Source organism: Adiantum capillus-veneris, chromosome 7 (genome assembly GCF_014529385.1).
Source record: "Adiantum capillus-veneris isolate H3 chromosome 7, ASM1452938v2, whole genome shotgun sequence".
Classification (NCBI taxonomy): Eukaryota; Viridiplantae; Streptophyta; class Polypodiopsida; order Polypodiales; family Pteridaceae; genus Adiantum; species Adiantum capillus-veneris.
The window spans coordinates 22,641,069-22,662,413 of NC_140937.1; the positions used below are offsets into that span (position 1 = coordinate 22,641,069).

The 21,345-nt window shown below is 47.0% G+C and overlaps 1 protein-coding gene and 1 pseudogene across 2 annotated transcripts in view; one reads left to right on the forward strand and one right to left on the reverse strand.

The window, feature by feature from the left end:
• The first annotated feature begins 233 nt into the window (after positions 1–233).
• LOC147453547 (uncharacterized protein At4g06598-like) overlaps positions 234–21,345 on the forward strand; it is a 93,154-nt gene continuing 72,042 nt past the window's right edge. For both annotated transcript variants that reach the window (XM_086515713.1, XM_086515714.1), the window contains exon 1: positions 234–839. The gene's annotated coding sequence lies outside the window, so the exon portion shown is untranslated. The remainder of the gene's footprint in view (positions 840–21,345) is intronic.
• LOC147453548 (uncharacterized) overlaps positions 20,705–21,345 on the reverse strand; it is a 37,359-nt pseudogene continuing 36,718 nt past the window's right edge.

Below are 21,345 nucleotides of genomic sequence, written 5' to 3' on the forward strand. Positions count from 1 at the left end.
CAAATGTTTTAGAGTGTTGGTGTTGACGACATTGGCATGCAATAGTATAGTGGATGATAGTTTTGGCAGTGTGCATAGAGTTGAGTGCCCAATATTGACGTGTGCAGCTGTGATAGGTGTTCGACGATGCACACACATGTAAAGGCCCTCACTTGAGATTGTTCTAGAGTCTCTTGGGCATGGACGTGTGCAACTATGATAGGTGTCCAGCGAGGCATGAGCTCACTGGAGGTTGTTCATGATGTGGGCTCGTGTGAAATGAGCTAAATAGATAGATCATGGGGGCGTGCTATATTGGCATATAGAGTAGATCCATTTTTTACATCGTTGACTGAAACTTATCTGCTCTGGTTGTCTGCCCTCTAACCTGCTGCAAATTAAGTAGGTATGGGAGATGCAGAACGGAAACGTGACGAAGAAGACGATGAGACAGAAGCATGTGAGTGGCTTTACTCATCCAGGATTGTAAAATTCACAGGATAAGAAGAATCACAAAGAAGGCGGTCCTACTATACTCAGGCGCAGAGTATAGGAGGAGCGAATAACCATGCCCCACTCTTAAAGTATTACGTCAGGATCCCATCCATTGTCCTGTATGTATGCTTCAGGCTTTGAAACTCCAGACAAGGAACTGTTTCTATATGATGAAGCATGAAGAGCAGGTCTAAAAGTGTGTGCACCCCTCTGCACTGTGAGGTGATACCTCAAGACCCCATTTTGCGAGTTGACATCACCCCTTTTTCTGCTTGGTGAGCTTTGTGAACCTAAGCTTTGCTTAACTGGCACGATCGTGTGTGTCTCACGAGGATGTCAGCTGAACTTTTATATCAAGCACAGAGGTATGTGTGTGGGCGTTTCAAAGTCTTTGCTAGGTGTCTATAGAAAGCATTCAAATCCTCCCTGTTTTTAACTCCAAAATCTCAAATTGCATTACCTATATGTCAGAGATGTATGCCTGTCAGCCATTGGGTTGCAAGGTGTCTGAAATGTTTGGCAAAAGTTTTGTCTGAAAGAGTTGTCCATTGTACACTTTATCATCTTCACCTTGTGTATGTACTCGTGTACTCATCAGCATGATGAGTATCGATGCAGAGATCTTTTTCAACCAGCCATAGTTTGGGTGGTTCACATTCTGAGGTTTAGTCACTCGGGCATATAAAAAGACCCACGTGGTCCTCTGCGGTGGCGATCTTGTTGTTGTTCTGTGAATAATTTGTTTTGTTGGCAAAATCTTTGTTAAAGGTTCCTGGATTCAAGTCAAAATTTCAGAAAAAACGTTTTTCCTAAGTGAGGAGTCAAGGAGGGATGTTGCAATTGCATCATGTTGTCCTTCTTATTGGCAAGCAGGACGAGGGTGTCCCATGGAGACTTACTGGGCTCAGCAAAGTGTTTCCGATGTAGATCTGCAGTCACCTGGCAATTTCATCCTCCTTTCTGGCCAAACCTATAAGGATGCCAACACAGTCGCTACTGGGAAATACATTTATCATGAGATCGGGGACATGAGAGGGTGGTGTCGACTAAATTCATTTGGCAGCAATTTTTTTTCATGAAGAGAGCCCCAATGAGTATTCATGTACTTGTTGTTGCTCTCGTGCTGCTTGTAGGAGCAGCTGGTTGCGTAAGTAGAGAATGCCAGGTTGCACAAGGGCTGCTTTGCCACTGGCTTCTCTTTGAAGTTGCTGGTTTCACAAGATGGTTCCCATAGCTGATGCCGAAACTCCACCGTGTGGGTTTCATCTGGTCTCGCCAGTAGCATTGTAAGGTGCAGTGAAAGTGAATGTTGAACTTTGCTCAAGATGAGTGCTCCGAACTGTGCTCAAGGGTTCCTTTTACTTACGGAAGGGAGAGCTTTCCGTTCCTTTAGTGAGAGAGTGCAATGATCACAAACAAAGTGAGTGACACTTGGAATGAAGGTGCGCAGAGAGAGAGAGAGAGAGAGAGAGAGAGAGAGAGAGAGAGAGAGAGAGAGAGAGAGAGAGAGAAATATGACACTAGACTGCTGTCAAACCCTCCTCCAAGGGCCCCCCTCTCTATGGCGAGAGAGGTCTATGCTATTGACTGCACAAATATGGTACAATGGTCTAGATGCAATGGACTTGTCGACGATAATGATGACAGCGACGACGAGACGGCCTGCAATCTGAAAACGCTAGGGGCTGAAATCTGCAAATCTACTAACTGTTGAATTCTGACACTATGTTGGCGAGGGCGGCGATGGCAATGACGCGACGACAATGCGCTGAAAAACGTAGATGCTGAAATCTGCGGGCAGTAGGCTGAAACTGAAAACGCTGGTTGATTTGACCGTGCGGCGAAGATCTATTGCGGGTAGGTGAGATCTGCAAGGTTTGGGGTTGATCTTGCGGAGTCTAAGTGCTGAAATCTGGAAACGTTGATGCAATGGCTGATCTGACGCCGAGAAATTGCAAAACGCTAGAGCAATCTGCAGGTTGCAAAAACGACAGGGTTCATGTGGTACTGCTTATTGAAAACGCCAGGCTGAGTCTACTAAGTAAAAACGCTAGGCACTCTGCAGGCTAAAAACGCCAGGTGAAAACGCCAAGGCTGTTCTGCTGCTGAAAACGTTGGATGGTCTTGATGGCTGAAAACGCTAGGGAATTCTGCCGGTCTTGCTGAGAAGGTGCACTGCAAGTTGTAGGACTTTTGTTGCCTCTTTTGTCAGAAAGTGTTAGCGCTAGGTTTCTTTTATAGAGCTTAGCAAATTTGCCCTATCCAGTTTCCCTAAAAAGTCACTTATTAATAATAAGTGAAAAATGGATAAAATAGGGAAAATGGGTTCTGTGCGCTATAAAATGCTCATGATGGGTATTGACTGTAATACTGATGATCATGTTGTGTGCAACCAGAGGATATGGAACTACTCTAAGTTCCTGGACTTGCACTGCCTGCGCACAGGTTCACAAAGGTGCGAGAACACTTCCTAAGCTGACCTGAACCCTAGACCTGAAGTAGCTTGTCCCTCCGTCTATATGTTCATCTACATTGCATGCACAATCTTTAAAGAAGACTAGAATTTATTTAGTCATTTTACATGGAATGGGTATGTTCATGTTTTTGTGTTGGAAGTGGTTTCAGGAATTTTCATCCTCGGACATTCTTGAAGAAGGTAGACGCATGACTATAGACGAAGTTGAAGCATTTAAGGAGCCATAGATGACTTTGTGTTGCTTTCGGCGCGGCCCAAAGAAGCAAGCGTTGCAAACCTTTATGAAGTTCAAGTATCGCATGATCCACGCATCAGAGTGGGCTGACGAAGAGTCCTTTCCAGGATTGTAGACGCTGTTGGCGATCTCCCTCGACGCCATACCGTTCGGTACTAGTACCTCACTTTGAAAAGGAAGGGATGTCACGTGTACATCTAACCCTATGTGTATGTGGACAAGCTGCTTCATGACAAGGGTTCAGTTAGCCTGGCTTAGAAAGTGTTCTGGCACTTTTGTGAGTTTGTTCGCAGACCGTGCATGTCCAGGCACTTAAGAGTAGATGCATATCCTCTGGTCACAGCATGATCATCAGCTTACCATTAGAACCCAAGAGGAGTATTTTTATAGTGCACATACCTATTTTCCCTATTTTAGCCATTTTTCACTTATTATTAATAAGTGACTTTGTTGGGAAACTGGGTAGGGCAATTTGACTCGGGCAATATATGAGAAAAGCTAGCGCTAGCACTTTCTAGCAAAAGAGGCAGCAGGGACTAAGTGTCCAACAGAGCACCTTCTCAGCAAGACTCCACGGCAGGCAACCTAGCGTTTTCAGCCATCAAAGACTAGCGTTTTTCTTCTGATGCAGATCAGCCCCAACATTTTGCAACTTGCAAATTAGCCTGGCGACAACAAAATCATTAGCGTTTTTGCAGCAGATGTCCCATCAGCCTAGCGTTTTTGGAGTTGTAGATCATCTAGCGTTTTGCAGTTCCTTGGCAACAGATTCAGCCCTAGCTTCAGCGTTCCAGTTTTCAGCCTATAGACACCGCAGAACAGCCCCCAAACCTCGTATATCTCACCTTCCCACAGCAGATCCTCGCCGCACGGTCAGATCAGCCAGCCTTTGCGGATTCAGCCCGCTATTCGCAGATTTCAGCATCTGCGTTTTCAGCGCGTCGTCGTTGCATCGTCGTCATCATCGACATAGAGTCAGAATTCAGCAGATACAAGATTTGCAGATTTCAGCCCTTAGTGTTTTCAGATTTCAGCCCGTCTCGTTGCCGTCCTCATCGTCGTCGACATTGTCGGCAAGTCCATTGCATTGTAGAGATTTGTGCAATCAATAGTAGACCGCTCTCACCATAGAGAGTGGGGCCTTCGGAAGAGGGTTTGACAACATTCTAGTGTTGTATTCTTCTCTCTCTATCTCTCAGTCTCAGCACCTTCAGTCACAGTGTTTACCACTTTGTTTGTGACCATTTGCACTCTCTCACTAAAGGACGGAAGGCTCTCTCTTCCATAATTAAAAGGAACCCTTGAGCTCAGATCGGAGCACTCATCTTTAGCAAAGTTCAACATTCATTTTCGCTGCATCTTACAATTTGTCCCTTGCACTTAACACATCTGCAAGAGGGTTAGCTTTTCCAGGCACATACTCAATCAAACCTCCAAATTGCTCAAAAAATTGTGACCATCGTGCTTGGCGATCACTCCAATGTGTACTAGGCATAGACGGAGCCACTTGGGGGCTTGGTGATCTGTGTGAACTGTGAACTCTCTACCATACAGAAAATGCTTCCAATCCTTAAGAGAGTGAATGACAGACAAAAGTTCTTTATTATAAACTGAATAGTTCTTTTCTGCACTATTTAGCTTTCAACTAAGGAATGCAACTGGACGGCCATGCTACTGAAGCACAACGCCTATGGCGACATTGCTCGCATCCGTCTATACCTCAAAGGGGTCATCCCAAGAGGCAAGGATAAGACATGGCGCTTCTGTCACCGTAACCTTGAGAGCTGCGAAAGCCTCAATGGCTGCTTCGGGCAAATCCACGTGCTGTCGGCGAGTCTTTACGTCTTTCAAAACATCTCTCATGGGTGCGGCAATGCATGCAAAATTCTCTATGTGCTAGAAGAGTTACCGTTTTTACCATTTTTACCGTTCTTACTGTTTAGAGGAGTGTGAGAGGTACTGTGAGAAGACTTGTTCTTCTTAGGCTTTCCCTTGTCGTGCTTCATTTCTTGGGAGAGTGCAATTGCTACCGCCTTGTTGAGATCCACGGGGTCAAAGACTTCTACATCAAACTTGATATATTCGTCTAACCTGAAAAGGAATGCCTCTTTGTGCTCATCATCCGATTTGTGTAATTGGATGCCTAGCTGCAAAACACGGTTAGAAAAAGATATGACTGGCATACCATTTTTCTTGAGATTGCGCGAATCTTCTCTCAACCGCGCTAGGTACTTAGGAGGCATAACAATTGAAGGAAAGGGACGCGCCTTCTTCGGCTTCCTCTAGGTGCGCGGTCAACTATGTCTCTTGCCATGCGTGGTACCAATTAATGGCATCACCGGCAAGGTACATGGCTGTCGTCAAAACCTTGCCATTTCCTTAGTTGTGGCAAAATAAGCTTCAAATTGATGCAACCAAGAATGAATAACACTAGCATCCATCTTATCGTCATACTTACTGAAGGTCAACTTCTTTGTGACGGGGTTGTTGGAGTCCGAGTCTCTGCTTGTGCTACTTGATGAACTACCAACATCTTTGACTAGCTCGGGTTTCGAGGTAAGTACTTGTAGGACCAACTCTTGCATGCATTGGTCTCTCTGCGCCTCACGCTCTAACTCCAAGGCCACTCGTTTGTCTTCGGCCGCCAAGCGCGCTTGCTCGCGCTCATGCTCCAAGGCTAACCGTCTCTCTTCGCGCTCGTGATTCAATTCTGCCTTTCTTTCTTCGCGCTCGCGATCCAAAGTTGCCTTTCTTTCCTCGGCTGCCAAGCGCGCTTGATCACGCTCGCGATCCAAGGCTGCCTTTCTTTCTTCGCGCTCGCGATCCAAGGCGGCACGTTGCGCTTCTTGTTGTAACATCATGTCCATCATCGTCTTGACCAAAGCCTCCATAGGATTTGGTGCAAACCGTGGCGTAGATGGAGAAGGGGGAGGGCCGGAAAAACCTCCTGGTGGGAAAATTCTTCTTCGCCACCTCCATGCTCATCACCTTCACGCAAAGTATCCATTCCGCTTCGGATAAATTTTGACCTGAAAACCGGGAGAATTTCAAGTTTCCCCTTATTTTGATCGGTTAGGAAAAATGTATTTTTCTAGCCGTGCTTTCTAGTCTCTCTCTCTCTCTCTCACCACCACACTGCACATCCTGGTTCTAGATTAGCTTTCATTTCAGCATTTTATTTTCAGTATTTTCTTTTCCGGACACCCGGACTACCACTAGATGTACATTGATTTGTCTCAAAGGCTGACTTCGGCCTTTAGAAGACGTAAATAAAGCTTTCTTTCTTTCTTTCTTTCTCTCTCTCTCTCACACACACACACACACACACACACACACACACACAATTACTCCTTTTTTATAGATACACAATTAAATATATTGTTTTTGTTCTTCGTCTCTTTATTAAAGACACGCAATCTCACCCCCCCAAAAGAAACTCACAATAGGGTAAAACCCAAACTTTAGGACAGTGAAGATGAGGGCTTTGGATCATAGACGCAAGTGGCTCGTTTTGTGCCCTGAGGAGCACAATCGATAGCTGTGCTTAAGTCCACAAGGAACTTGGGTTCTTGTGGTCCTTGGGTTCTTGAGGTTCTTGAGTCCTTGAAGTTCAAGTTCTTGAGGTCTTTCTTTAGCTTGCAATCTGTGTTAGAGAAGGCTTTTCTCTTATCCGAGCTTGACTCTTCCCTGCGGGCGCACCCCTTGCCGGCCTTGCGCTCACACCAAAGTTGCTTTTTCCCACCTCACGTCGATTGGCCGGCCGCTAAGTGCACGGTCCGCTCTCAATGAGTGAAAAGAGGAACAAGGGAAGGCCGGACAAGCCCTTCTTTCTTGGGTTACCTATCACTCTTCAAAAAGACGAATAGAAATTGTCGTCACCGATATAGAGTGAGAATTCAGCAGATAAAGATTTCTAGATTTCAGCCATTAGCATTTTCAGATTTCAGCTCGTCTCGTCGTCGACATCGTTGGCAAGACCAAAGCATTGTAGAGATTTGTGCAATCAATAGTAGACCATTCTCTCCATAGAGAGTGGGGCCTTGGGAGGGGTTTTGACAACATTCTGGTGTCGTATTCTTCTCTCTATCTCTCAGTCTCATGCACCTTCATTCATAGTGTTTATCCACTTTGTTTGTGATCACTTGCACTCTCTCACTAAAGGAACGGAAGGCTCTCCTTTTCGTAAGTAAAAGGAACGTTGAGCACAGTTCGGAGCACTCATCTTGAGCAAAGTTCAACATTCACTTCTGCTGCACCTTACATTGGTATCAGAGCTTTGGCAGTGTTCTGTATCACTCAAGGAAAGAACCACAAGAAATTTTTTTTGCTTGTTGCGGTCGCATGTAACCCAAGTCCTCTTGGGTGTGTCGATTTCTAACCGTGTTTTTGAAGAGTGACAAGAATCCCAAGAAAGAAGGGCTTGTCCAGCCTCCCCTTGTGCCTCTTTTCACTCATTGAGAGCGGACCGTGCACTTAGCGGCCGGCCAAACGACGTGAGGTGGGAAATTTTGAAAAAGCAACTTTGGTGTGAGCGCAAGGCCGCCAAGGGGTGCGCCCGCAGGAAAGAGAAGAACTCCGGTGAAGAGAAGATCCTTCTCTAACACAGATTGCAAGCGAAAGAAGAACCTCAAGAACCTCAAGAACTCAAGAACCTCAAGACCCTCAAGAACCCCAGAACCCAAGACCCACAAGAACCCAAGTTCCTTGTGAACTTAAGAACCCAAGACTTCAGTGGATGGTCATCACCCGAAGCGGAATGGATACTTCGCATGGAGGGTGGTGAGCATGGGAGTGGCGAAGAAGAGTTTTCCCCACCAGGAGGTTTTTCCGACCCTCCCCCTTTCCCATCTATGCAAAGGATTGCACTAATTCCTTTGGAGGCTTTCGATAAGATGATGATGGACAGGAAGCTAGAATGCAAAGCAAGAAAAGCAGAAAGAAAGGCAGAACATGAAGAAAGAATGACAGCCATAGCATGCGGCGCAAAGAACGAAGAGCCGAATTGGATCGCGAGCGCGAGCAAGCGCTCTTGGCGGCCGAATAGAGAGCCCAACACATGCAAGAGTTGTTCCGACTCTTTTGGAATGTGCAGGCATAGATGGCAAAGGATTAGGAAAAGGAGACTCTCTGTCTCTTCTTTTCCAAAGCACGACACACATGATTATGATAAGCATGATGATTTAAATGACAATGATAAGCATGATGATTTGAATGATAATGACAAGCATGATGATTTGTATGAAGATGATGTGATTGTTTCGCAAGGATGATGTGTTAGTTGATACTTTCTCTAGTGAAGCTAACCTCATTGCAGAGAAGATCAATCACGAAGAACTGATCTTGGCTTTCGAGTCGAGGTCCACAAAACCCCCACAGGAAGATTCGATCAATCACGAAGAACCGATCTTGACTCTCGAGTCGAGGTCCAAAGAACCCCCACAGAAAGTATTATGTGTTCGAATGATTCGTGATGCTTTCCTGTATTTTAGTCACCGTCCTGATGCGATCCCTTTTCATAGGCATGCCATATTGCACGATGAACACGATTCACTCATGAATGAGCACGGATGTATGCGGATTACTCATGAAAAGATGACATGTTTGCACCCAAGGAACTCACATTCCATGTCTCTTCCTTGGCATGACACAGTATCCGAAAGAGCACAAGAAAGATTGAGCATCAAGCCTCGGCATTTCCATTGAGATTTGCCACAGTTGATTGATTTAGATCATAAAGACAAGTTTCGAATCCATTGTTTGCGTGTGTTTGATGAACGGTTTGGCACTCCGTCTATATGTTCACCTACATTGCATGCACAGTCTTTAGAGAAGACTAGAATTTTTCGAGTCACTTTACATGGAATGGGTATGTTCATGTTTTTGTGTTGGAAGTGGTTTTAGGAATTTTTAGCCTCGGAGATTCTTGAAGAAGGTAGACGCATGACTATAGATGAAGATGAAGCATTGAAGGAGCCATAGATGACTTTGTGTCGCTTTCGGCGCGGCCCAAAGAAGCAAGCGTTGCAGACCTTTATGAAGTTCAAGTATTGCATGACCCACGCATCAGAGTGGGCCGGCGAAGAGTTCTATCCAAGATTCCAGACGTTGTTGGCGATCTTCCTCGACGCCATACAGTTCGGTACCAGTACCTCACTCTCAAAAGGAGGGGATGTCACGTGCACATCCAACCCTATGTGTACGTGGAGAAGCTACTTCATGACATGGGTTCAGTTCAGTTCAGTTCAGTTAGCTTAGATTAGGAAGTGTTCTGACACTTTTGTGAGTCTGTTTGCAGACCGTGCATGTCCAAACACTTAGATTAGATGCATATCCTCTGGTTGCACACAACATGATCATCAGATTTCCATCAGAACCCATCAGGAGTATTAAACAGTGCATAGACCTATTTTTCCTATTTTTGACATTTTTCACTTATTATTTTTAAGTGACTTTTGTTGGGAACTGGGTAGGGAAGTTTGACTAGCCAAGTATATCTAGAAACCTAGCGCTAGCACTTTCTCGCAGAAGAATCAGTAAGAACATTGTGTTCAACAGGCACCTTCTCAGCAGAACCCCCACAGCAACCTAGCATTTTTGGAGCAGGAAACTTGGCGTTTTCTTCATCAGCAACCTAGCGTTTTCAGCATTGCAGACAAGCCCAACGTTTTTGCAATTGCAGCAACCTGGCAACAGCAGATAGCAGATAGCAGATCAGCCCTAGCGTTAGCAGTTTGCATCAGCAGATCCATAGCAAATTGCATCAGATAGCAAAATTCAGCCCTAGCGTTTTTGGTTGCAGATCAGCCTTGGCGTTTTGCAGATTCATCGCGACGGAACCTCAGTAAGCACCAGCGTTTTCAGTTTCAGCAGTCAGACATCACAATAGTAGTCCCAAACTTCGTAGATCTCACCTTCCCGCAGCAGATCCTCGCCGCACGCTCAGATCCATCGAAGTTTGCAGTTTCAGCCCGGAAAACGCAGATTTCAGCATCTGCGTTTTCAGCGGGGCGTTGTTGCATCGTCGTCGTCGACATCGTCACCGACATAGAGTCAGAATTCAGTACATAAAGATTTGCAGATTTCAGCCATTAGCATTTTCAGATTTCAGCCCGTCTCGTCGTCGTCCTCATGGTCGTCTACATCGTCGGCAAGACCAAAGCATTGTAGAGATTTGTGCAATGAATAGTAGACCACTCTCGCCATAGAGAGTGGGGCCTTCGAAGGAGGGTTTTGACAACATTCTGGTGTCGTATTCTTATCTCTCTATCTCTCAGTATCATGCACCTTCATTCACAGTGTTTATCCACTTTGTTTGTGATCACTTGCACTCTCTCACTAAAGGAACGGAAGGCTCTCCTTTTCGTAAGTAAAAGGAACCTTGAGCACAATTCGGAGCACTCATCTTGAGCAAAGTTCAATATCCACTTCTACTGCACCTTATAGATGGATCGCGGAAATAGCCAGAACCAATGGCTTTCGAGATAAAGCATTTGCCACCAAATTCTTCTGTCCCTGCACATGGACAATCTGGAAGTGAAACTGTGACAAGATGTTCGCCCACCGCATCTGCTTTTCTAATAGCTGCTTCTGTGACAAGAAGTAGCGTAAACTCTGATGCTCTGTGAAGACAATAAAATCTGCTCTGAGTAGGTAATGTCGGCACTGAGTAAGAGCATGGATAACCTCCAAAAGCTCTTTCTCATAAATTTGTGCTGTCAATTTCGGCCTTGACAACAATCGGCTCTCGTAGGCAATGACATGGCCTTCTTGCATTAAGAGTGCACCCAGACTACGACCACAAGCATCACAATATACTTCAAATGACTTCTGCAAATCCGACAAAGTCAAAACTGGTCCTGTAGTCAATTTCTCTTTCAATGTCTGGAAGGTAGTCACCTCTGTGGGCCCCATGAGAAAGGGACTCTTTCTGCGTCAGCCTATGCAAAGGGGAAGGAACCTCTGCAAACTTTCTAATGAACCGCCTGGAGTACGAACACAAGCCCAAGAAGCTTCTAACTTCATGGACATTCTTCAAATTGGGCCAATGACGGATAGTCTCTATCTTGGCCGAGTCCATCTGCACTCTTGCTGTTGAGACAATATGTCCCAAAAAGTGTATCTAGGGTAGGAAAAATTCACTTTTTTTCGCATTAATCACCAACTTGTGATCTTGTAATGCCTGAAAGACCTGTAGGAGATGTTCTCTATGTTCAGCCTCATCCTTGGAGAAAACAATGATGTCGTCAAAGAAAGTGCCAACAAATAGTCTGTACTCTCGAAAAATCCTGTCCATCATTCGGTTAAATGTCGCAGGAGCATTGGTTAGGCCAAAAGGCATCACCAAAAACTCAAATTACCCAAAAGTCGTCCGAAAAGCGGTCTTGTAGACATCTCCCGGCGCGATTCGGATCTGACATTATCTGCTCTTCAAATCGATCGTGCTAAAACACGAGGCTCCCTGTAGTCAATCAAGAATATCATCGATCCTAGGAATTGGAAATCTGTTCTTGATGGTGATTTTGTTGAGAGCTCTATAATCGATGCACATTCTCCAAGATGCGTCTTTCTTCAAAACTAACAACACTGGAGAGCAGTACGGTGAAGTACTAGGCTGGACAAGACCCTTTTCCAAGAGGTCTTTCACTTGGTTCAATCTCTTCGTTCTGGGCTCGGCTCACACGATAAGGTGGCCGGTTCGGTGGTGTGCTTCCAGGTATCAGATCAATGGTATGATCCTCAGAACGAGTGGGTGGTAATTCGCTTGGCAGGCCCTCCGAAAAGCAATCGGCATGAGTGTGGAGAAAATCTTGGCGTTCTTTATCAAGTTCATACATATTTGTCCTATTCTCATCATTCAACTCTCTCAAAAAGATCGAGTAAACAAAAAGATTGGATTTCATTAATTTTGAAACGGCCAAAGCCGATACAATAGGGGCAGACTTGCCTTTAAGTTTTACATCAAGTACAATGGTTCGACCCTTCTCTGTAGTCAAAGTCGCTTTTCTTGCTCGATAGTCGACCACGACGTTGTTCTTATGGTACCAGGGAATTCCCAAGAGGACATCACAACCTTCCAAGGACATTATGTAGAAGTCCTCATGCCCCAAATACCCCCGACAATGCAACTGAAGTTTGCCAATGACGGGTGTAATGGCTACGTCCCTGCCGAGTGCCGCTAGAACTGCCTCTGCTAGTGGTTCCATCCGATCGGAGGTGATCTCGATGGTTCCATTCGATCGGGTGTGATCTCGAGCCGCGCCGCCAATTTAGGTGAAATGAAGTTGGTCTTGGCTCCTCCGTCAAAGAAGATCAGGGCTTCTTGATCTTTCACTTTGCCCCATGCTCGACAAAGTTCTGTACTCTCGTCAATTGTGCTTGGGTCAGCACCCATGCAATCCGGAACCAGTCTTGCTTTCATCTTGCCTTTTCGTCCACGTTCCTCAGTTTCAAACCCTCAGGCCTGTCTTCATCCTCGTCGTTCTGGTCTTTCGGTGCCTTTTTAGGGCACTTTACGGAGATATGCCCCGTTTCCTTGCATCCAAAGCACTTCCCCTCTTTGATGTAGAGAGCTCTTTCTCAAAGAGTGAGCTTGGGTCGTGCATCCTTTTCTTTCTTTTCTAGGTTACTCTTCCTCTTTCTACTTTCGTTGTTTGAAGTGTGTTCGGTCCTTTGCATTATGATTTCATTTGTGGGGTAGGTCAAACTGCCTGAATGAATGGCAAAACCCCGTTTCGCATGACTCATCAGTTCCTGAATGGAATCTGACTTTTGCTCTAAGCAGTGATCTCGGATCTCTGTAGGAAGTCCCAAGGTAAACCGCTCAATCTGTTCTTTAAACGAGATCTTCTTAAATAAAGAGGCTCGTAGAAAAGAGCTCCAGAATCTCTCGCAGTATGCGGCCAATGTATCCTTCTTGGTCATTCGAAGATGGTTCCAAGCAGTTCGTATGTCGCGTTCGTACACCCAAGTCAACCAAGAAGAAATAAAAAGCCTTATAAATTTAAGCCATTTAACTAGCGCTGTCTTGTTCAATAGAAGTGTGGACCACCAAGTTCGAGCATTTCTTTTGAAGTAAGAGGTAGCCCTCCGAATCTTGGAGTGCTCTAAGTAACGCTCTCTAGAGAAAGCTATGTCAAACTGCTGTATGAAGGCCAAAGCCTTCCAAGCATCTCGATATCTAGAAAACGTGTCAAATTTAATTGACTGTCCACCTTCTTTAAACTCTCGGACTTTCTTGCTTTTATCCTCCAAAAAGTCATACCGGTTGGCTTTATAGAAATTCTTCTTCTTTGCATAAAAGCTGTCATCGTCAGAGTCTGAACTATCTGAAGACGAGTCCTCTGTAGAACTGTCAACATCTGGGCAAGATTTAGATTTCTTTGCCTTTTTCTTGCCCTTTCCGAAGCTTTGCTTTTTGCTTCGCTTTTTTCCTTTTCTGTCTTCTTCGCTCGAGTCAGAGGAGCTAGAAGAACTATCAGAAGAAGAAGGACTGGGTACTCCTTCAAATCGCACATGCTTGTTCTGCTTTCTTGCCGAGGCAAATGTAGACTGACGACCCAAATAACCCGGGAAGTCAGTGCCTTTCTTCTGCTTTTTGTCGTGCTTTTTGGCTTTGTTCTACGTATCAAAAAGCTGAGAAATCCATGTATCAACCACCTCTTCTAATTCTTGCTCTGTAAACATCATTGGAGTAGGAGGTTTCTTGAGTGCCGGTTTGAGGGTGGTTCTGTGGTTTGCCGCCACTGTGAGTGCACCTCGTCGAAGGGTCCTTCGCAAAATTTAGCATTATCTTTGTTGCATCGTCAATCAATCGTCGATGCTCCATCTCTGCAAGCTCCGCCTGAGTAGGCCGAGGTGGGCCATACTCGCGTGAATCTTCTTTGTGATCTCTTCCCGCATCTTCGGATGCAGAGAAAGTCGATTGATCTCTGTCTGAATCCATAAGTGCCGCGTAAAAAGGATCGGATTTCCTTGCAGAAGAGAAATCGGCCGCGCTTTGATACCACTGTAATAGACTCAGACACTCCAAGTCAAGATTCTACCGCGAGACGACAGGAATTCACTACAAAACAGTTCACAGTTCACAATTGATTTGACACGGCCCGGCGGAGTTCCGTGCCTAGAGATATTGGCCCCAAAGACTGGCGCCCCTTTCGGTATTTCTTTTTGTATTAATCTGTTGCACAAAGTACACAGAGTGGTTGGGTCTCACTCTCAGACTCTGCATCCAGATGCTCTAAGAAGTGGGAGCCCAACAACACTTAAAAAGAGTTATAAGGGACGCCAAAAGCAGAGCCCCAAAAGCTGAAAATAAAGCAACTTGTTCCCAAAAGCTGCCCCATAATTTGCATAAATTTTCAGCCTTGCATTGCGCAGCCAAAAATCAGTTGTACAGCTGCGTAAAACGCGGAATTGCGTACAGCCCATGCCACGTCAGCATTCCGGATTTTGCGGAGGTCCGTACTGAGGCCACGTCAGCCTGCCACGTGTCACACCGAGGGTCTATTGCCATGTCAGCATTTCAGCCAGCCCTAGCAGGTGTGTGTGTACCATGGATGGGCAGCCACGTCACCAGTTTGTGACAGCTCCTCTAGGTGAAGAGGTAGCTCAAGCCTCTAGCGCATCTCCTCAGTCACAAGACAAGGCATTTGTGCCCACACTTGCTCTCTGCATGCATCCTTACGCTCTGACTGAGGCTCTGCAGACAGTAGATCACGATAGAAGTCAGTAGCAACTGCACGCATGTCCTTTGGCTCTAAAGCAACTGACCTGTCGGGCCTCCTCAACTGACTGACCTTGGCATGCGTATGCCGGGGTCCCACTGCCTCAAAGAAAGCGTTTGTCACTCTGTCACCCACTTGGGTCCACTGAGATGCCTGTCGATGGAAAGCAAACTCATGGTGCCTCTCCTCTGTGTTGACAAGCTCCTTGCGAGCCTGCTGCAACTGCTCCTCCAACCAAGGACTGTTTGGATGCTGCTCTTGCATCCTTTGGAAGGAAGCAACATCCCGTCGGAGACGCTACTCCTCTTTCGCTGCAGCCAGGCGAGCCGAAGACTCTTGAAGAAAGAGTCGAATAGGCTGAGCAAGTCCTGAGGCCACTCTGTGAGGAGGAGAATCTTGCATATCTAAGCTCTCTGTCCCTACCCGCTCTCTGAGCGCAGAGTCCAGCAAGACCCTCTCAGGGATGCGTAGCATCGTGCTTCGCCTCCTCTGCCTATCAATCACTGTGAGGATCACTGGTGCATGGTTCGAAAAGGAAGTCCTAGCCAGAATGCCAACAGTCCCACCCAAGTCTCAGAAGTGGTCATTAGTGTAGAAGCGATCAATCTAAGATAGATTCACTCCTCCCACTCTACGGTCCAAACGAGAGAAGGCCAAGCTGTTAGGTGGCCTCACAAAGCATGTTGAAGTCTCCCCCAATGCACCATTGTTCTGCCTGCGGTAGAGACTCTACTATGTGAGCCCAAAACTCTGCATGTGCGCTCGCCACATTGGGCGCGTAGATATTCAGGAAGCCCATGAGGCAACCCTGAACCTGCATAGTAATCTATTGAGCCCTGCTTGGCACAATAATCCCTTGGCCACAATGGCCTACTGCAAGGAGTCCGCAATAGTCATACATACCCCACCTTGGATGCTTCCAGGTCCAAATGCAGCTGACCAAAACGTCTCATAGCGACCACGCAAAATCTGACCGCATCGCCGAATGCGGCTCTCTCAAAGGTGATGCTCCTGTAGCATAAGAATGTCAATCTCACCACCCACAAGGCATCTCTGCAGCTTCTAACGCAGCCGAGCCCTTTGACGCTGAAACTGGAGCCCTCCTAATCCCCGCACATTCCATGAGATGATCCTCATGGAGTCAGTGAGAGAAAACAGATGCTGCCGCAGCAGCCAACCTCGCTATCTTTGAAGCCGGTTTGGATGGGGAGTAATCCGCATCCGAACGACCTCTAGACAAGCGCGAAAGAAGTGACTGTCTCGCCTAGGCCCAAGCCGAGCATGCAGCCCGAAGGGCTACATCCTTTGTCCAAGAATCCTCATGCACAAATACATAACAAGGAGGGCACTGAGTGTCAGCAAACAAATGCACCACATTGTGCCTGCAACCCGCTACATCCGGAGGTGTCAGGCTGAACTTGGCAAGAGGCCAAAGTGTCTGCACCATATCTGTCACCGCTAAGTCCTCTATGTGGTGTGAGAACTCAGTAGCCTGATTCTGGAGCCAATCAAGGACTGTATGCTGGGTCCACTCTGTGAGATCCCTACCACATAGCGGAAAGGAGAAACCCACCGTTGTGTCTAGGGCCTCGATGCCTGTAGCTGCAAGAAAGAGGATGTGGACTTGAAAGCTAGCCTCCTCCAGGTCAGAAGAAGAGTCACCCAGAAACCGAGTGAAGCTGTAGTCAAAGAAGTCCCGGCATCTGCGAATGTCGAAACCAGTCAAACCTCTAGGGACTGCTGCAAAGGGAGAAGTCTGCACCAAGAAAGGTGGCCTCAGGTGGGGCTGTCCCTCTTGAGCCACACAGCTTGTAGCGAAAGCACTACCAAGAGAACGCCTCGCGGCGGCAGAAGCGAGTCCAGTACCCTGTGTTTGAGGAGTGGAGGAGGGGTCAAGAGATGCGGCTGTGGGCCCCATCGAGGAAAGAGGAGGGGCGGTAGGCGAAGGTGGAGGTGGGGGGGGGGGGAGGAGGCGAGGGAGGCGGAGCGGCAGTGTCTGAGGGAGGAGGAGGCGGTGGTGGAGGAACTGAAGTGGACAGGGCCTCCTTAGGCTGGTCGTGCTGAAGGGGGTCAAAACGGTTCCCAGTCGGAACCCAGTGCTGCTGAGTTGCAGAAGGTCGGTCACCAGGGGGAGCAGTGGGGCGAGCCCGTCCCTGTCGACGGCAGCCAGGCACCTGCTGCCAACCGTCAGCTGTCTGATCACTGGTCTCTGTCGAGGTATCAACCTGTGCGTCCTGTGTATTTGGCTGCTTGGCATGCTCAGCCTTGGGAGGCCGCGCATGCGTTGTGGATCGAGGTCTCCTGCGAGGACAAGCCTTTGCCAAATGGCCCATCTGCCTGCAAATGAAACACTGGTTCGGGAGTTCCGAATACTCCACACTTTGTCTGATCTATCCCCCACTCACCGAGGGGGCAATACCACCTTGGAGAGGGAGTGTGTCATGAACAAGAATCCGCGCAGTAGGTAAACCTGCGGCCTTGGCCACAATTGAAGTTGCAGTGCGTCGAGACTCTAGAACTGTCCCAAACATGGAACCAATCCTGGGGAGGAGGGGAAGGTACTCTCGCCTCAAGCCTGGGAAATAGACCGAAATCGGCAAGTTTGCCTCCTCCTCAAGCACATCTGTAGTAGGGTCAAAACCATGATGTCAATGTCGGAAGTAAGCTCGAGCTGCTTAGATGCCGATTGGGCTCATCGAAATCACCTTGGCTGTCATATCTGCAGACTCGAACTCTACCTGGTAGTACCCTCTCCCGAGGATCTGGACATTGGTGATCTTACCCACATCGGAGAGAAGACGGGCCTGCAAGTAAATCCCGAACCTAGGCCGAGTGCCAATGATCTTACAGATAACCGAAGTGGCTTGCAAGCGCTCCACTTCGGTCATCAAGCTCACTTGCTCTTCTGACGAAAGAGCAAGTCGAAGGGCCGGCTCCGCGGTGTCGGGCGAGGGGGCTTCAGTGGAGTCCCTCTGAGGTGGAGCAGAAGCCGCCATTCTGTGTCTGCTGCTGAGTGGAGGAAGACGAAAGTGACGCGAAACTCCCAGAAGACTGCAAAGACAGACTCCTACGAGCTAAGAAATGGGATGTGGGCGCGGGGGTGGATGCAGGCAGGAACGCGAGGCAGGGGCAGGCGGACTGAGGCGCAAGGGATTGGGGCGGACGACTGTGGACTGGCTGCGCGCTGGCAGGCAGCGGGTTGTGTAGGCCAGGGCAGCGCGAAGGAGGGTTTGGTGGTGGGGGGGAGGGGGGGAAGAGAGCGATGGCGAGAGAGAGGGGGTGCAAGTGCGTGCGCAGGGGAGGGTGCGAAGGCAGCAACAACGAGCTTGGCTTGATCCAAAATACTTCCTATTGATACTCCTCAGATTTGGAACTTTACCTTGAGATTTTCGGTTTAGCTTCGACTATTCCGAGAGATCCAGTGGATCAACATGGTTAAATCTGGTAGATGGGAGTGCACAAGAGGGGAGTCACTCCGCTCCTTTGTCACAGATTACCTGGATGGAATAAAGTCACTGATTTTCCTTTGGATTTCAGGGATACTGATGGGTTGACAAAATTCTGCTAGATGACTTTATAAAAGAAGTACTTGACATGGGAATTACCGGAAATGAATCTGGTTTTTGTGCTCACTCATGTGATTGCGTTTGAGTGTAGGTTTGAAATACGAATGACTGCAGCATTTCATCTCGAGAGTCTATGGACATGATCACCATAAGGATTAGTTAATTCGACATCAGTGAGGTCCTATGTGGATCTAGATGCGATTGCTAAATATGTTGCTAGGAATCATGGTCCTAGATCAGAATGGAATGTATATACATGATTGCAAGAAGAATTAGTTAATCCGCCATCATTGAGGTCTGGGATGGATCTCGATGCAATTGCTAAATATGTTGCAAGGAATCATGGTCTTAAATTTGGAATCAATTTTAATATGATTGATATGATGTGAATGTGCATTGATTGAGTCGTCTTTGTGCAAGAGTTTGTGTTTGTCTAGTGCGTCGGTACTTAAGAGTCAGTGTCTATTGAACTGGTTTATGGCCTCTATCTGTTTTACAGGGGTAATCGAGGGCGATCCAGGCGTGTTGCTCCATGGACCTACCTCCCACATGTCAATTAAAGCCCATTTCTCATAGAGGCTTATCCATTTGGATCTTCTAGATCTAGATATCATGTTTGATGAACCAATTCTGTCTCTTCTTTGGTGCTCTCTAGGTGTATGGTTCTTTCGATCTTCATGGGGTGGCTCCCCTATTAGCCAATATATATAATGGTTAGGGTATATTGGTTGTTCTACGATGGGTCTACTATTTGGTTTGTGGATCCTTATGGTATCCATGGCTCGTGTTGGGCAGGGATGTCGATGTAAATTTTTTGGATTTTATTGTACAATCACCCAAGTCTCGAGCCAATTGATGACGTGGCAGAACCGTACGGAACCACCCGAAATTTGCGTGGGCATGCTGACGTGGAGGACAATATGGATTTTTGCGTTTTGCGCTGACATCAGCTAACGTGGTAGGCTGTACGGAATTCCATAATTTGCGCTGGCTGCTTTTTGGCAGTTTTTGGGACCAGATACATTGGGACAAATTGCTTTTGAGTTTACAGCTTTTGGGGCATCCCTTGTAAGAATAAATTGAACCCTTGGGGCCTCACTTTGCAGAGCATCTGGATGCAGAGTCCGAGAGCAGAGGTTCCTCGGGAGTTGTACTTTGCAATGATTAATGACAAAGTAATACCGAAAGGGGCGCCAGACTTTGAGGCCAATACCTCTGGGCACGGAACTCCGTCGGACCGTGTCGACTCTCTCTCTCTCTCTCTCTCTCTCTCACAAAGTTCAACAATTTTGAAGTTTCGGTTCGTGTGTTGCTATTGATTTCACGCTCGGAGTGTTCAAGCCTGTTACAGTTTCACCCAAAAACTTAGCGGAAGTGAAGTTTATTAATAAATCATTTTTATGATTTATTTTTTAACTTTGTCTTCCAGTTTTGCCCTCCCTCAACCTAGAGGAGCTTATAACTAGTAAATTTGTCCTATAAAGGGACTCAGGAGCCAAGGACCTAGCGATTTCACTCACTGGAGCGTTTTCAGCATAGCAGCCTTGGTGTTTTTTGCGAGGGCATTCAGCCACAACGTTTTTGCTTCTACTCGCCAGATCAGCCCTAGCACCTGCAGATCCAGCAGATCAGCCTCAATGTTTTCAGATTTCAGCCCTTTCCACGGAAAACGTCTTGGATTTGCGTTTGCAGGTTTCCCGTTGTGGTCCGGTGCTTCGGCAGTCCATCGAGTCTCTCCCCGGCCATTCCCTCGCTGGCATCGAGTTCTTCGGCATCATCGAGATTTACATTTTTAGCCCTTCATTCCTCTCACATCGGTGTGCAAATCAGCCTAGATCTACCCCTTGGTGGCCATCCGCAATCCCACAAGAAGGATTGGCCACCTAGGTTGGCCGGTAACCTTCGTGGACATTGACGTTTGCATATCCCTGCCATTTGCAAGGGTATTCAGCCACAACATTTTTGCTTCTACTCGCCAGATCAGCCCTAGCGCTTGCAGAACTAGCATATCAGCCTCAACGTTTTCAGATTTCAGCCCTTTCCATCGTCGGAAAACGTCTTGGATTTGTGTTTGCAGCTTTCTCATTGCGGTTTGGTACTTCGACAGCCCATCGAGCCTCTCCTTGGCCATTCCCTTGCTGGCATGGAGTGCTCCCATTGCTGTGCATCATCGGAATCATCAAGATCTGCATTTTCAGCCCTTCATTCCTCTCACATCAAAAGCACCCAATCATTTTCCTTCAACTGCGTCACGTCGATGCTTGTCGGCTGTCTTCAGCTGTGCTTGAGACTTCTCGAGAGCCTCGCGCACCTTCGCAAAAGCAGTGTCCAGATCCTGAACATACTGATTTGCTTCAAAAATATTATCCTTGGTGCTTAGAATAGGTGGAACCTTCTTAGCACCCTCGATAATCTCAAATGACGCCTTCCTTGTAGACGTATGTATTGTGTAGTTATAGGCAAACTCTACCAAAGACAAATACTTCTCCCACTGAATTTGCTATCTCCGATTGCCCATCTGTCTGTGGGTGGAAAGAGGAAGAAGATTGTAGATGTGTACCAATATTCTCGCAGATTGCCCTCCAAAACAAACTGGCAAAACGGGGATCTCTATCTGAAACCATGGACTCAAGCATACCATGTAGTCGAAAAATCTGCGAGAAAAACAGTTTAGCCAAATGATCAGGCTTAACTGTCTTCTTGGTCAGAACAAAGTGAGCTTGTTTGCTTAATTTGTCGATGACTCTCCAAATGTCATCTTGCCCACTGTGAGTCTTAAAATGAAATCCATTGCTATACTTTCCCATGGTCGGGTAGGGATAGGTGAAGGTTGCAGAAGACCAGCCTTATGCCTGTCAAAGTTGACCTTCC